Genomic DNA, 12,161 nt, shown 5'->3' on the forward strand with positions numbered 1-12,161 from the left:
CTGCGTATTCCCACAGGTGTCCTCTTTGCGGAAATGCATGGGGTTCCCTGTTTTCCCCGGTAGCTTGGACACCCGAGGCCCATATCTGTATGTTTGCCGGTCGGCAGAGCGTCTCAAATTCCCGTCTGAAAACAGACTTGGGGTTACTTGTGTTTTAGGCTTTTCCCTTAGCGGCCAGGTAGGTACACTCACACATGTGAGGTACCATTTTCATCGGGACACCTGTGGGAACGCAGTACGGTAGGCCAGGTGTAGTTGGGGGCGTGTTTTTATGGGTGAGCTGAGCGAAATGTGCAGAAAATGTGTTTATTTTCCCCACATTTCGGAATTTGCGGGGGTGTCTGGGTCAAAAATTCTGGGGCGATTTGGGCATATCATACCTCTGCGTATTCCCACGGGTGTCCTCTTTGTGGAAATGCATGGGGTTCCCTGTTTTCCCCGGTAGCTTGGACACCCGAGGCACATATCTGTATGTTTGCCGGTCGGCAGAGCGTCTCAAATTCCCGTCTGAAAACAGACTTGGGGTTACTTGTGTTTTAGGCTTTCCCCTTAGCGGCCAGGTAGGTACACTCACACATGTGAGGTACCATTTTCATCGGGACACCTGTGGGAACGCGGGAGGGTAGGTCAGGTGTTGTTGGGGGCGTGTATTGATGGGTGAGCCGAGCGAAATGTGCAGAAAATGTGTTTATTTTCCCCACATTTCGGAATTTGCGGGGGTGTCTGGGTAATACATTCTGGGGCAATTTGGGCATATCATACCTCTGTGGATTCCCACGGGTATCCTCTTTTCGGAAATGCATGGGGCTCCCTGTTCTCCCCGGTGGCTTGGACACCCGAGGCCCATATCTGTATGTTGTGCCGGTCGGCAGAGCGTCCCAAATTCCGGTCTGAAAACAGACTTGGGGTTACTTGTGTTTTAGGCTTTCCCCTTGGCGGCCAGGTAGGTGCACCCACACATGTGAGGTACCGTTTTCATCGGGACACCTGTGGGAACAGGGGACGCTAGGCCATGTGTTGTTGGGGGCATGTTTCGATGGGTGAGCCGAGCGAAATGTGCGAAAAATGCGTTTTTTTTCCAACATTTCGGAATTTGCAGGGGGGGTATGGGTAATAAATTCTGGGGCGATTTGGCATATCATACCTCTGCAGATTCCCATGGGTGTCCTCTTTTTGAAAATGCATGGGGTTCCCTGTTTTCCCCGGTGGCTTGGACACCCGAGGCCCAAATCTTTATGTTGTGCCGGTCGGCAGAGCGTCTCAAATTCCGGTCTGAAAACAGACTTGGGGTTACTTGTGTTTTAGGCTTTCCCCTTGGCGGCCAGGTAGGTGCACCCACACATGTGAGGTACCGTTTTCATCGGGACACCTGCGGGAATGGGGGACAGTAGTCCATGTGTTGTTGGGGGCGTGTTTCAATGGGTGTGCCGAGCAAAATGTGCGGAAAATTAATTTTTTTTCTCACATTTCGGATTTTGCGGGGGTGTCTGGGTAATAAATTCTGGGGCGATTTGGGCATATCATACCTCTGCGGATTCCCACGGGTGTCCTCTTTTCGGAAATGCATGGGGTTCCCTGTTTTTCCCGGTGGCTTGGACACCCAAGACCCATATCTGTATGTTGTGCCGGTCGGCAGAGCGCCTCAAATTCCGGTCTGAAAACAGACTTGGGGTTACTTGTGTTTTAGGCTTTCCCCTTGGCGGCCAGGTAGGTGCACCCACACATGTGAGGTACCGTTTTCGGACTTTGCGGGGGTGTCTGGGTAATAAATTCTGGGGCGATTTGGGCATACCATACCTCTGCGGATTCCCACGGGTGTCGTCTTTTCGGAAATGCATGGGGTTCCCTGTTTTTCTCGGTGGCTTGGACACCCGAGACCCATATCTGTATGTTGTGCCGGTCGGCAGAGCACCTCAAATTCCGGTCTGAAAACAGACTTGGGGTTACTTGTGTTTTAGGCTTTCCCCTTGGCGGTTAGGTAGGTGCACCCACACATGTGAGGTACCGTTTTCATCGGGACACCTGCGGGAATGAGGGACAGTAGGCCATGTGTTGTTGGGGGCGTGTTTCGATAGGTGTGCCGAGCGAAATGTGCGGAAAATGCATTTTTTTCCCACATTTCGGACTTTGCGGGGGTGTCTGGGTAATAAATTCTGGGGCAATTTGGGCATCTCATACCTCTGCGGATTCCCACGGGTGTCCTCTTTTTGGAAATGCATGGGGTTCCCTGTTCTCCCTGGTGGCTTGGACACCCGAGGCCCATATCTGTATGTTGTGCCGGTCGGCAGAGCGTCTCAAATTACGGTCTGAAAACAGACCTGGGGTTACGTGTGTTTTAGGCTTTCCCCTTGGCGGTCAGGTAGGTGCACCCACACATGTGAGGTACCGTTTTCATCGGGACACCTGCGGGAATGCGGGACAGTAGGCCATGTGTTGTTGGGGGTGTGTTTCGATGGGTGCGCCAAGCGAAATGTGCGGAAAATGCGTTTTTTTCCCACATTTCGGACTTTGCGGGGGTGTCTGGGTAATACATTCTGGGGCAATTTGGGCATCTCATACCTCTGCGGATTCCCACAGGTGTCCTCTTTTCGTAAGTTCATGGGGTTCCCTGTTTTCCCCGGTTGCTTGGACACCCTAGGCCCATATCTGTATGTTGTGCCGGTCGGCAGAGCGTCTCAAATTCCGGTCTGAAAACAGACTTGGGGTTATTTGTGTTTTAGGCTTTCCCCTTAGCGGCCAGGTAGGTACACTCACACATGTGAGGTACTGTTTTCATCGGGACACCTGTGGGAACCTGGGACGGTAGGCCATGTGTTCTTGGGGGCGTGTTTCGATGGGTGAGCCGAGCGAAATGTGCGGAAAATGCGTTTTTTCCCGACATTTCGGACTTTGCGGGGGTGTCTGGGTAATAAATTCTAGGGCAATTTGGGCATATCATACCTCTGCGGATTCCCACGGGTGTCCTCTTTTCGGAAATGCGTGGGGTTCCCTGTTTTCCCCGGTGGCTTGGACACCCGAGGCCCATATCTGTATGTTGTGCCAGTCAGCACAGCGTCTCAAATTCTGGTCTGAAAACAGACTTGGGGTTACTTGTGTTTTAGGCTTTCCCCTTGGCGGCCAGGTAGGTGTACCCACACATATGAGGTACCATTTTCATCGGGACACCTGTGGGAACGCGGGTTGTAGGCCATGTGTTGTTGGGGGCGTGTTTCGATGGGTGAGCTGAGCGAAATGTGCGGAAAATGCGTTTTTTTCCCCACATTTCGGACTTTGCGGGGGTGTCTGGGTAATAAATTCTGGGGCAATTTGGGCATATCATACCTCTGCGGATTCCCACGGGTGTCCTCTTTTCGGAAATGCATGGGGTTCCCTGTTTTTCCCGGTGGCTTGGACACCCAAGACCCATATCTGTATGTTGTGCCGGTCGGCAGAGCGCCTCAAATTCCGGTCTGAAAACAGACTTGGGGTTACTTGTGTTTTAGGCTTTCCCCTTGGCGGCCAGGTAGGTGCACCCACACATGTGAGGTACCGTTTTCGGACTTTGCGGGGGTGTCTGGGTAATAAATTCTGGGGCGATTTGGGCATGCCATACCTCTGCGGATTCCCACGGGTGTCCTCTTTTCGGAAATGCATGGGGTTCCCTGTTTTTCTCGGTGGCTTGGACACCCGAGACCCATATCTGTATGTTGTGCCGGTCGGCAGAGCACCTCAAATTCCGGTCTGAAAACAGACTTGGGGTTACTTGTGTTTTAGGCTTTCCCCTTGGCGGTTAGGTAGGTGCACCCACACATGTGAGGTACCGTTTTCATCGGGACACCTGCGGGAATGAGGGACAGTAGGCCATGTGTTGTTGGGGGCGTGTTTCGATAGGTGTGCTGAGCGAAATGTGCGGAAAATGCATTTTTTTCCAACATTTCGGACTTTGCGGGGGTGTCTGGGTAATACATTCTGGGGCAATTTGGGCATCTCATACCTCTGCGGATTCCCACGGGTGTCCTCTTTTCGGAAATGCATGGGGTTCCCTGTTCTCCATGGTGGCTTGGACACCCGAGGCCCATATCTGTATGTTGTGCCGGTCGGCAGAGCGTCTCAAATTACGGTCTGAAAACAGACCTGGGGTTACGTGTGTTTTAGGCTTTCCCCTTGGCGGTCAGGTAGGTGCACCCACACATGTGAGGTACCGTTTTCATCGGGACACCTGCGGGAATGCGGGACAGTAGGCCATGTGTTGTTGGGGGCGTGTTTCGATGGGTGCGCCAAGCGAAATGTGCGGAAAATGCGTTTTTTTCCCACATTTCGGACTTTGCGGGGGTGTCTGGGTAATACATTCTGGGGCAATTTGGGCATCTCATACCTCTGCGGATTCCCACAGGTGTCCTCTTTTCGTAAATTCATGGGGTTCCCTGTTTTCCCCGGTTGCTTGGACACCCTAGGCCCATATCTGTATGTTGTGCCGGTCGGCAGAGCGTCTCAAATTCCGGTCTGAAAACAGACTTGGGGTTATTTGTGTTTTAGGCTTTCCCCTTAGCGGCCAGGTAGGTACACTCACACATGTGAGGTACTGTTTTCATCGGGACACCTGTGGGAACATGGGACGGTAGGCCATGTGTTCTTGGGGGCGTGTTTCGATGGGTGAGCCGAGCGAAATGTGCGGAAAATGCGTTTTTTCCCGACATTTCGGACTTTGCGGGGGTGTCTGGGTAATAAATTCTAGGGCAATTTGGGCATATCATACCTCTGCGGATTCCCACGGGTGTCCTCTTTTCGGAAATGCGTGGGGTTCCCTGTTTTCCCCGGTGGCTTGGACACCCGAGGCCCATATCTGTATGTTGTGCCAGTCAGCACAGCGTCTCAAATTCTGGTCTGAAAACAGACTTGGGGTTACTTGTGTTTTAGGCTTTCCCCTTGGCGGCCAGGTAGGTGTACCCACACATATGAGGTACCATTTTCATCGGGACACCTGTGGGAACGCGGGACTGTAGGCCATGTGTTGTTGGGGGCGTGTTTCGATGGGTGAGCTGAGCGAAATGTGCGGAAAATGCGTTTTTTTCCCCACATTTCGGACTTTGCGGGGGTGTCTGGGTAATAAATTCTGGGGCAATTTGGGCATATCATACCTCTGCGGATTCCCACGGGTGTCCTCTTTTCGGAAATGCATGGGGTTCCCTGTTCTCCCCGGTGGCTTGGACACCCGAGGCCCATATCTGTATGTTGTGCCGGTCGGCAGAGCGTCTCAAATTCCCGTCTGAAAACAGACCTGGGGTTACGTGTGTTTTAGGCTTTCCCCTTGGCGGCCAGGTAGGTGCACCCACACATGTGAGGTACCGTTTTCATCGGGACACCTGTGGGAACACGGGACTGTAGGCCATGTGTTGTTGGGGGCGTGTTTCGATGGGTGAGCTGAGCGAAATGTGCGGAAAATGCGTTTTTTTTGCCACATTTTGGACTTTCGGGGGTGACTGGGTAATATATTCCGGGGCAATTTGGGCATATCATACCACTGCGGATTCCCACGGGTGTCCTCTTTTCGGAAATGCATGGGGTTCCCTGTTCTCCCCGGTGGCTTGGACACCCGAGGCCCATATCTGTATGTTGTGCCGGTCGGCAGAGCGTCTCAAATTCCGGTCTGAAAACAGACCTGGGATTACGTGTGTTTTAGGCTTTCCCCTTGGCGGCCAGGTAGGTGCACCCACACATGTGAGGTACCGTTTTCATCGGGACACCTGTGGGAACGCGGGACGGTAGGCCATGTGTTGTTGGGGGTGTGTTTCGATGGATGAGCCGAGCGAAATATGCGAAAAGAGCGTTTTTTTCCCACATTTCGGATTTGCAGGGGAGTCTGGGTAATACATTCTGGGGCGATTTGGGCATACCATACCTCTGCGGATTCCCACGGGTGTCCTCTTTTCGTAAATGTATGGGGTTCCCTGTTTTCCCCGATTGCTTGGACACCCGAGGCCCATATCTGTATGTTGTGCCGGTCGGCAGAGCGTCTCAAATTCCGATCTGAAAACAGACTTGGGGTTACTTGTGTTTTAGGCTTTCCCCTTAGCGGCCAGGTAGGTACACTCACACATGTGAGGTACTGTTTTCATCGGGACACCTGTGGGAACGCGGGATGGTAGGCCATGTGTTCTTGGGGGGGTGTTTCGATGGGTGAGCCGAGCGAAATGTGCGGAAAATGCGTTTTTTTTCCCACATTTCGGACTTTGCAGGGGTGTCTGGGTAATACATTCTGGGGCGATTTGGGCATATCATACCTCTGTGGATTCCCACAGGTGTCCTCTTTTTGGAAATGCGTGGGGTTCCCTGTTTTCCCCGGTGGCTTGGACACCCGAGGCCCATATCTGTATGTTGTGCCAGTCAGCACAGCGCCTCAAATTCTGGTCTGAAAACAGACTTGGGGTTACTTGTGTTTTAGGCTTTCCCCTTGGCGGCCAGGTAGGTGTACCCACACATGTGAGGTGCCGTTTTCATCGGGACACCTGTGGGAACGCGGGACTGTAGGCCATGTGTTGTTGGGGGCGTGTTTCGATGGGTGAGCTGAGCGAAATGTGTGGAAAATGCGTTTTTTTCCCCACATTTCGGACTTTGCGGGGGTCTCTGGGTAATAAATTCTGCGGCAATTTGGGCATATCATACCTCTGCGGATTCCCACGGGTGTCCTCTTTTCGGAAATGCATGGGGTTCCCTGTTCTCCCCAGTGGCTTGGACACCCGAGGCCCATATCTGTATGTTGTGCCGGTCGGCAGAGCGTCTCAAATTCCCATCTGAAAACAGACCTGGGGTTACGTGTGTTTTAGGCTTTCCCCTTGGCGGCCAGGTAGGTGCACCCACACATGTGAGGTACAGTTTTCATCGGGACACCTGTGGGAACACGGGACTGTAGGCCATGTGTTGTTGGGGCCGTGTTTCGATGGGTGAGCTGAGCGAAATGTGCGGAAAATGCGTTTTTTTCCCCACATTTCGGACTTTGCGGGGGTGTCTGGGTAATAAATTCTGGGGCAATTTGGGCATATCATACCTCTGCGGATTCCCACGGGTGTCCTCTTTTCGGAAATGCACGGGGTTCCCTGTTCTTCCTGGTGGCTTGGACACCCGAGGCCCATATCTGTATGTTGTGCCGGTCGGCAGAGCGTCTCAAATTCCGGTCTGAAAACAGACCTGGGGTTACGTGTGTTTTAGGCTTTCCCCTTGGCGGCCAGGTAGGTGCACCCACACATGTGAGGTACCGTTTTCATCGGTACACCTGTGGGAATGCGGGACAGTAGGCCATGTGTTGTTGGGAGTTTGTTTCGATGGGTGAGCTGAGCGAAATATGCGAAAAGTGCGTTTTTTTCCCAAATTTCGGATTTGCGGGGGAGTCTGGGTAATAAATTCTGGGGCGATTTGGGCATACCATACCTCTGTGGATTCCCACGGGTGTCCTCTTTTCGGAAATGCATGGGGTTCCCTGTTTTTCCCGGTGGCTTGGACACCCGAGGCCCATATCTGTATGTTGTGCTGGTCGGCAGAGCGCCTCAAATTCCGGTCTGAAAACAGACTTGGGGTTACTTGTGTTTTAGGCTTTCCCCTTGGCGGCCAGGTAGGTGTACCCACACATGTGAGGTACCGTTTTCATCGGGACACCTGTGGGAACGCGGGACTGTAGGCCATGTGTTGTTGGGGGCGTGTTTCGATGGGTGAGCTGAGCGAAATGTGCGGAAAATGTGTTTTTTTTCCCACATTTCGGACTTTGCGGGGGTCTCTGGGTAATACATTCTGGGGCAATTTGGGCATATCATACCTCTGCGGATTCCCACGGGTGTCCTCTTTTCGGAAATGCATGGGGTTCCCTGTTCTCCCCGGTGGCTTGGACACCCGAGGCCGATATCTGTATGTTGTGCTGGTCGGCAGAGCGTCTCAAATTCCCGTCTGGAAACAGACCTGGGGTTACGTGTGTTTTAGGCTTTCCCCTTGGCGGCCAGGTAGGTGCACCCACACATGTGAGGTACAGTTTTCATCGGGACACCTGTGGGAACGCGGGCCTGTAGGCCATGTGTTGTTGGGGGCGTGTTTCGATGGGTGAGCTGAGCGAAATGTGCGGAAAATGTGTTTTTTTCCCCACATTTCGGACTCTGCGGGGATGTCTGGGTAATAAATTCTGGGGCAATTTGGGCATATCATACCTCTGCGGATTCACACGGATGTCCTCTTTTCGGAAATGCATGGGGTTCCCTGTTCTCCCTGGTGGCTTGTACACCCGAGGCCCATATCTGTATGTTGTGCCGGTCGGCAGGGCGTCTCAAATTCCGGTCTGAAAACAGACCTGGGGTTACGTGTGTTTTAGGCTTTCCCCTTGGTGGCCAGGTAGGAGCACCCACACATGTGAGGTACCGTTTTCATTGGGACACCTGCGGGAATGCGGGACAGTAGGCCATGTGTTGTTGGGGGCGTTTCGATGGGTGTGCCAAGCGAAATGTGCGGAAAATGCGTTTTTTTCCCACATTTCGGACTTTGCGGGGGTGTCTGGGTAATAAATTCTGGGGCAATTTAGGCATCTCATACCTCTGCGGATTCCCAGGGGTGTCCTCTTTTCGTAAATGCATGGGGTTCCCTGTTTTCCCCGGTTGCTTGGACACCCGAGGCCCATATCTGTATGTTGTGCCGGTCGGCAGAGCGTCTCAAATTCCGGTCTGAAAACAGACTTGGGGTTATTTGTGTTTTAAGCTTTCCCCTTAGCAGCCAGGTAGGTACACTCACACATGTGAGGCACTGTTTTCATCGGGACACCTGTGGGAACGCGGGACGGTAGGCCATGTGTTCTTGGGGGCGTGTTTTGATGGGTGAGCCGAGCGAAATGTGCGGAAAATGCGTTTTTTTCCCCACATTTCGGACTTTGCGGGGGTGTCTGGGTAATAAATTCTGGGGCAATTTAGGCATATCATACCTCTGCGGATTCCCACGGGTGTCCTCTTTTCGGAAATGCATGGGGTTCCCTGTTCTCCCCGGCGGCATGGACACCCGAGGCCCATATCTGTATGTTGTGCCGGTCGGCAGAGCGTCTCAAATTCCCGTCTGTAAACAGACCTGGGGTTACGTGTGTTTTAGGCTTTCCCCTTGGCGGCCAGGTAGGTGCACCCACACATGTGAGGTACAGTTTTCATCGGGACACCAGTGGGAACGCGGGACTGTAGGCCATGTGTTGTTGGGGGCGTGTTTCGATGGGTGAGCTGAGCGAAATGTGCGGAAAATGCGTTTTTTTGCCCACATTTCGGACTTTGTGGGAGTGTCTGGGTAATAAATTCTGGGGCAATTTGGGCATATCATACCTCTGCGGATTCCCACGGGTGCTCCTTTTCGGAAATGCATGGGGTTCCCTGTTCTCCCTGCTGGCTTGGACACCCGAGGCCCATATCTGTATGTTGTGCCGGTCGGCAGAGCGTCTCAAATTCCGGTCTGAAAACAGACCTGGGGTTACGTGTGTTTTAGGCTTTCCCCGTGGCGGCCAGGTAGGTGCACCCACACATGTGAGGTACCGTTTCCATCAGGACACCTGTGGGAAAGCGGGACGGTAGGCCATGTGTTGTTGGGGGTGTGTTTCGATGGGTGAGCCGAGCAAAATATGCGAAAAGTGCGTTTTTTTCGCACATTTCGGATTTGCGGGGGAGTCTGGGTAATACATTCTGGGGCGATTTGGGCATACCATACCTCTGCGGATTCCCACAGGTGTCCTCTTTTTGGAAATACATGGGGTTCCCTGTTTTTCCCGGTGGCTTGGATACCCGAGGCCCATATCTGTATGTTGTGCCGGTTGGCAGAGCGCCTCAAATTCCGGTCTGAAATCAGACTTGGGGTTACTTGTGTTTTAGGCTTTCCCCTTGGCGGCCAGGTAGGTGCACCCACACATGTGAGGTACCGTTTTCATTGGGACACCTGCGGGAATGCGGGGCAGTAGGCCATGTGTTGTTGGGGGCGTGTTTCGATGGGTGTGCCAAGCGGAATGTGCGGAAAATGTGTTTTTTTCCCACATTTCGGACTTTGCGTGGGGTGTCTGGATAATACATTCTGGGGCAATTTGGGCATCTCATACCTCTGCGGATTCCCACGGGTGTCCTCTTTTCGTAAATGCATGGGGTTCCCTGTTTTCCCCTGTTGCTTGGACACCCGAGGCCCATATCTGTATGTTGTGCCGGTCGGCAGAGCGTCTCAAATTCCGGTCTGAAAACAGACTTGGGGTTATTTGTGTTTTAGGCTTTCCCCTTAGCGGCCAGGTAGGTACACTCACACATGTGAGGTACTGTTTTCATCAGGACACCTGTGGGAACGCGAGACGGTAGGCCATGTGTTCTTGGGGGCGTGTTTCGATGGGTGAGCTGAAGTTAATGTGCGGAAAATGCGTTTTTTTTCCCACATTTCGGACTTTGCGGGGGTGTCTGGGTAATACATTCTGGGGCGATTTGGGCATATCATACCTCTGTGGATTCCCACAGGTGTCCTCTTTTCGGAAATGCGTGGGGTTCCCTGTTTTCCCCGGTGGCTTGGACACCCGAGGCCCATATCTGTATGTTGTGCCAGTCAGCACAGCGTCTCAAATTCCGGTCTGAAAACAGACTTGGGGTTACTTGTGTTTTAGGCTTTCCCCTTGGCGGCCAGGTAGGTGTACCCACACATGTGAGGTACCGTTTTCATCGGGACATCTGTGGGAACGCGGGACTGTAGGCCATGTGTTGTTGGAGGTGTGTTTCGTTGGGTGAGCTGAGAGAAATGTGCGGAAAATGCGTTTTTTCCCCACATTTCGGACTTTCCGGGGGTGTCTGTGTAATACATTCTGGGGCAATTTGGGCATATCATACCTCTGCGGATTTCCACGGGTGTCCTCTTTTCGGAAATGCATGGGGTTCCCTGTTCTCCCCGGTGGCTTGGACACCCGAGGCCCATATCTGTATGTTGTGCCGGTCGGCAGAGCGTCTCAAATTCCCGTCTGAAAACAGACCTGGGGTTACGTGTGTTTTAGGCTTTCCCCTTGGCAGCCAGGTAGGTGCACCCACACATGTGAGGTACCGTTTTCATCAGGAAACCTGTGGAAACGTGGGACTGTATGCCAGGTGTTGTTGGAGGCATGTTTCGATGGGTGAGCTGAGCGAAATGTGCGAAAAATGCGTTTTTTTACCCACATTTCGGACTTTGCGGGGGTGTCTGGGTAATAAATTCTGGGGCAATTTGGGCATATCATACCTCTGCGGATTCCCACGGGTGTCCTCTTTTCGGAAATGCATGGGGTTCCCTGTTCTCCCTTGTGGCTTGGAAACCCGAGGCCCATATCTGTATGTTGTGCCGGTCGGCAGAGCGTCTCAAATTCCGGTCTGAAAACAGACCTGGGGTTACGTGTGTTTTAGGCTTTCCCCTTGGCGGTCAGGTAGGTGCACCCACACATGTGAGGTACCGTTTTCATCGGGACACCTGCGGGAATGCGGGACAGTAGGCCATGTGTTGTTGGGGGCGTGTTTCGATGGGTGCGCCAAGCGAAATGTGCGGAAAATGCGTTTTTTCCCGACATTTCGGACTTTGCGGGGGTGTCTGGGTAATAAATTCTGGGGCAATTTGGGCATATCATACCTCTGCGGATTCCCACGGGTGTCCTCTTTTCGGAAATGCATGGGGTTCCCTGTTTTTCCCAGTGGCTTGGACACCCGAGGCCCATATCTGTATGTTGTGCCTGTCGGCAGAGCGTCTCAAATTCCGGTCTGAAAACAGACCTGGGGTTACGTGTGTTTTAGGCTTTCCCCTTGGCGGCCAGGTAGGAGCACCCACACATGTGAGGTACCGTTTTCATTGGGACACCTGCGGGAATGCGGGACAGTAGGCCATGTGTTGTTGGGGGCGTTTCGATGGGTGTGCCAAGCGAAATGTGCGGGAAATGCGTTTTTTTCCCACATTTCGGACTTTGCGGGGGTGTCTGGGTAATACATTCTGGGGCAATTTGGGCATCTCATACCTCTGCGGATTCCCACAGGTGTCCTCTTTTCGTAAATTCATGGGGTTCCCTGTTTTCCCCAGTTGCTTGGACACCCTAGGCCCATATCTGTATGTTGTGCCGGTCGGCAGAGCGTCTCAAATTCCGGCCTGAAAACAGACTTGGGGTTATTTGTGTTTTAGGCTTTCCCCTTAGCGGCCAGGTA

Source organism: Ambystoma mexicanum, chromosome 10 (assembly GCF_040938575.1).
Source record: "Ambystoma mexicanum isolate Mex_15411 chromosome 10, UKY_AmexF1_1, whole genome shotgun sequence".
NCBI lineage: Eukaryota > Metazoa > Chordata > Amphibia > Caudata > Ambystomatidae > Ambystoma > Ambystoma mexicanum.